The 5,201-nt window shown below is 40.0% G+C and overlaps 1 pseudogene; it reads right to left on the bottom strand.

Moving 5' to 3' along the window:
- Positions 1-925: 925 nt before the first annotated feature.
- LOC148161880 (PIH1 domain-containing protein 2 pseudogene) lies at positions 926-1,978 on the bottom strand (annotated as a pseudogene).
- Between the last annotated feature and the right edge of the window lie 3,223 nt (positions 1,979-5,201).

Genomic DNA, 5,201 nt, shown 5'->3' with positions numbered 1-5,201 from the left:
ATTCACCTGGACACAATTTTTATTTATATACAATTCTATGACAATATTATAGATTTCTACATAAAATATAGATGTTACAAGTAAGGAAAAATGGGTCACTACTGAGGAAAAAAAAACTACTTTCAATAATATTTAGTTCTATTAAACACAGAGTGTCTAATGAAATCTTGCTTTTCAGGTAACCAAAGACATCATGTCTAATGTTTCTTTGTAATATTTCATCTGTGTGACCCCAAAGTAAAATCTCTATCTGCCAGGTGGAAGCTAGAAGACATTTTTGTGTGTGTAAAATGTTAAATTATTTTTCTGGGGGCTCTACGTTCCCAAAAACAATGGCAATGTTTAAAACCAAACACTAATTCACATCTAAGAAGAGTATATTTCATAGAGATGCAGAACAGTGCTCAAACTTTAATGTGCATAGAAAACATCAAGAAAAAGCTTCTTATGAATTACAACTTTGATGTAGTACTTCAGGGCTGCACCTGAACTCTGCTTTCTTCTTTTTAAATAAACGAAATAAATAAATTATTTAAAATATTTTATTTATTTTAAATAAATACAGTAAATATAATTTTTAAAAAATAAAAATAAAAATCTTTATTTTTATTTCCTGATGTAAAAATTTCCTAGACAAAAAAAAATTTTTTTTCAACCAGTAAGCCAAGAATCCTCCCATGTTACCTGAAAACAAACAGAATTTCCCAAATCATATTTGTTACTTTAAGACCGTTAGGAAGACCTTCAAAAAAAAGTGTATCATGGCGATACTGTTTTTAGTAGATTCTGCTTCACATCAAGTTTGAGAAGGAGAAAGAGTGAGTTTAAAAAAAAAAAAGATAAACAGTTGATGAGAAAACATCATTGGGTAAAAAAGAACTCTTACAAAATACAAAACTGGTATTTAAGAGAAACCACTGCCTCTTCACCCATCATGAAGGTCCTGTAATTCATCTGCCGTTAGCACTGAAAACCCAAAGCAGATGATGCTCTTGACTTCCACCAGTGGCACTGTGATGATTAATGTAGCTTTCTCTTTGATAATTTTGCTGTAGTCATTTCAGTATGCACAGATTCTGGAAGATTCAGATGTAATCTGTACTTCTCAGAGACCTCGATCAATAAATCATCTTCAGAAACACTAAGGTCACAGAGACATACTGAATTACTACCAGGTGATTTAACTTCTATTTCAATTTTCAGAGGTTTCTCATTCTGATCAGCCACAATCTTTAATTCATAGGCTGGTCTCTTCATCTCCACCTGGGTCTTGGTGGTGGAAATGTCTCCCGTCAGATACCTTGTTTTGCTTGAAACTTGGTCTCTTGGCAAAAAAAAGCTGAGGAAAGGGACCTGGATTGCTCACCGTACTGCTTCTGATCTGCTCAAGGGTCAGGTCTTCTCTCGTTTTCTCTCTTAAACCCATGGGGTCAGTTTGGGCTCTGGTCAGATTTTGTTTCATCCTTTGAGTGTTTCCTTTTTATTCTAAATTTAGTAATATTGTGAGAGTGATAATAATAATAGTAATAGTAATAAGTTCATTAAGTTGTCCTCAACGCATTTCATGGCCATCCATATTAACTGATCTTTCTGTGCATGGCGCTTTTCTCCACCTGGAGAACACCAGCATTGTAGGTGACATCAACAACCATGTACAATTCTGATGTCTCAGACATATCTTCTGGTTGGCCAGTACTTAGAGGTACTGGATGAGTGGTTGACTGGGGAGCTGGGGGAATGGTTAACTGTTCTTTTCCACTGACAAAGCTTGATAAAAAAGTTTTTGTTTTCTTTCATTTTCAGGATCCTGGCGTGCAGACAGAGCTAATGGTTCTAGGGCACACTGAGCTGTCTCCCCTCTTCCAGTGGCTCTTGAAGGAACTCCTTAGAGCTCTCAGGGCTGCTTCCAGCTAGATCATCTTGGAGGTTCCAGAACTGAGTTAACTTCAGTGAGCAGCCCCTTTCAGGAAGACTCCATGATTGAGGTAAATAGGCCTCCGAAGTCCCTTCTCTTGGTCTCCTGATCTGAAATCTGCAGGTTTTCAAAGCTTCTCTGGTGATGCAACGTTGCTGGTCGAGACTGTACTTTGAGGAGCAAAGATGCAGAGTGTGGACTTGCACTTGAATCGATCATAACAAAATATTAAATTTGTTTAATGTCACTGTGTAAAAAGCATAAAAACAAAAATGCATGTAAAACAGAAAGAAGTAGATAAATCATGATGGACACACCACATTTTAATGTAAAGTAACTGGGAGCCCAGGAAGGCCAGACAGAGCTTTTCTATCTTCACAACTGTCATCTTAAAACACACATGCTTAACCATACTGCCCACCTCCAAGGATCCGTCATCATTTGAATTATTCCTGTCTCTCATAAGCCATGGATATCGATTTTCACAAGAACGTCTTAGGTCAGAGACAATCCTACAGGGTGCAAGGGAAGAGGGTGAGTGAGCTGTGAAAGCAACAATTAACCTCAGAGAGAAGATCTGCACTTCCTCTTTGCGCACAGTAAACAAGGACAGAAGCCTGGGCGCACAGCAAAATGAATCGTTTGGTCCCCATCAAAGGTGTACGGACCTGATTTTGTTGTAATGATATCCGATATGGTGGTCACACAAATCTTCACAATGAGTCTCATGAATTCTTTGTTGCCTTGTTAGCATAAGTTTCATATGAAAGGCTACAAACTGACATGTGTGTTCACTTCCAGTTGTCCCTCAGGATAAATATTCACTCAAAATTACTCTGTAGAGGAAAACATCAGATGCAAACGTGACTCTGGACTGAAGACTTACCTTCACACAAAAGCTTTGCCCTACACAGGCTTTGAGGAGACACCGGATGCAGTCTGTGCTTTGAACCAGGAGCAGGGTTGTGATGAGGCACCATGAGCCAGGGTGCAGCCCCTCCAGATAAACTCAGGAAGATAGGAAAGCAGCAAGCCCGTGTAAGAATGTACGAGCGCGTCTGTATCAGCAATAGGGAAGGAAGACATTCCGTGGAGGTTGTCGCCGTGAGAGAAAGGGTCAGAGGCTGGTGGACAGAAGGAACATCACCATCATACAGAGCCTTCATTGGGGAGAAATAGCAATTCGGAGGAGACGAGGAGCAACATATGGACAGCTTCACATTCTGGATTTCATTCCCTCCACAGGTACTAGTGAAAGTCTATTTGAACAGTAAGGAGAGTAGGAGATCTGTAAAGATGCAGGCTGAACTCTGAAAAACTGAATTTTATCAGAGAGGAACAATGTCAGTTGCCTGGTGGGGAACCATGGAGGTCTCCAAGCAGAGGCACGAAGGATGCTTGTGGGTTTTGTAAGAGACTCCGTCGGATGCCAAAGAGTCAGTGGGTTCAGAAGATATAGCAAGCTGCAAGGTCAGGACACTTATTTGCAATGGTCTTTTAAGGATGCCCCTTTATCTTGGTAGAAGTGGGTAGAGGAAAGGGGGCAATGCGTGCTTCTGAGGTCTTGCACATGAACCTGGTTCTCGTGAGTCCAGACCCATACACTCCAACTAGTCCTGGGGACTGCCTGCCACACTAGGTGCTAATCCCAGCCCTTCCACATTCACAGAAGCCATCAGCCAACACTCTACCTGTGCTTTCTCCGTCCTGCCTGCTCAGCACCTCCATCCATCCTCTTTGTTTGGTGCCTCAATGAGCTACCTACCTTCAGTGGCTTTAACTTTTGCCCCTCTCTTTGAGACTTCATTGCTTGGGATTGCTGATCTCTTCCCAGAGGATCTGTCACTCTTCCCAGAGTGCCTTTTGCTCGGCCCTATTGCCTCTTTCCCCCAGCTGTGTCCTGCAGGGAATGTGGAAGCTATCCAGATACCACCATGTTCTGTAGTTTATGTAAAGCCAGAGCAGGTTAGAGTAATAACTTCTTTGTCATTCTCAACATTCGGGAGTGTAAACGATCTATCTTGTAATAATCTATAATTCTATTAAAATACCAAACTATTTCCCATTTCAATCAACAACTATTCACGACTAAGACATTATGTAAATAAATACATTTATCAATAGAGCACTAATATAATTTTGTTAATTTTAAAAGGAAAATAATTTTCATATCTTTTAAACACAACAGGTGAAGAAAATAATTTAGGCAAAACACTAATTTTGTAGTAACTCTGTTTATCATTCTTGTCTATAAAATTGTATCCTGTCACCAGGTAATGAACAGGTACGGTCACTATGAGGTTATATCTTCAGCAGACACAACTAGTTCTTATATTTTCTTGCTTTCCTAAGACACAGATTATCGCAAAAGAGAGACTGATACAGGCTGCAACACTGGCAAATTCTTCCATATATGATTGGTTTTGGTTGTTCTTACTAATTGTTATAATGGCCCCCTGCCACAAAAAAAAAAAAAAAAGTTGAATTTCTAACCCCTAGTCCTTCAGATTGTGACCTGATTTGGAAGTAGGACCATTGCAAACATAAGATCAAGATGAGGACAATACTGGAGCAGGATGGGTCCCTAATTCAATATGACTGTAGATGACCATTGTAAAGACACAGACACACAGGAGATGACATGTGAAGACAGGGAAGACTGAAGTGATGTGTCTTATCTGCAAGGCAAGGTAAGCATGGGTGTGACCAGAGGCTAGGACAGAGATTGAGGAGTTTCTCCCTCAAAAGCCTGTGAAAATACCAACCCCCACAAACAACTTGATTTTGGACTTCTAGCTTTCAGCATTGTAAGACAATATATGTCTGTTCTTTTAAGACATCTAGTTTATGGCACTTTGTTATGGCATTATAAGGAAATTAATACATGATTCAACGTAATTGATAAAAAAGGAGGTTCAATAGAGCAAAAGGGAAGTTCCATCGTAGAAGCAAACCAAGCCAAGTATGCTAGCCTCTCATCCTTTATCTCAAACACACCCACACGCATGCACACACGTACACACATAGGTGTGTGTGTAGTCATTGCATCAGGGTCAATTTCTCATTCTTTTCAAATAGATAATGTTTGATTTTCACAATGTGGAACGTTGTGTATATAGCAAATGGAACTATGGACACCCTGAGAAGGAGAACTCATTCTCTGGATCAAGGAAGAAGAATATTTTAAGTCAGTGTGATGCTTGTGGGGCAAGAGAAAAGGTGAAAAAGAGAAGGGAGAATCTGCTGAGCAGAAGAAAGGGGTCCCATACGTCCTCCCGGACCCTGG

Source organism: Eumetopias jubatus, unplaced genomic scaffold, assembly GCF_037043125.1.
Source record: "Eumetopias jubatus isolate StellerSeaLion01/CBP00866 unplaced genomic scaffold, mEumJub1_p1.0 scaffold_45, whole genome shotgun sequence".
NCBI lineage: Eukaryota > Metazoa > Chordata > Mammalia > Carnivora > Otariidae > Eumetopias > Eumetopias jubatus.
The sequence above is the reverse complement of the archived record's forward strand: the minus strand, read 5'-3'. Positions and strand labels throughout refer to the sequence as shown.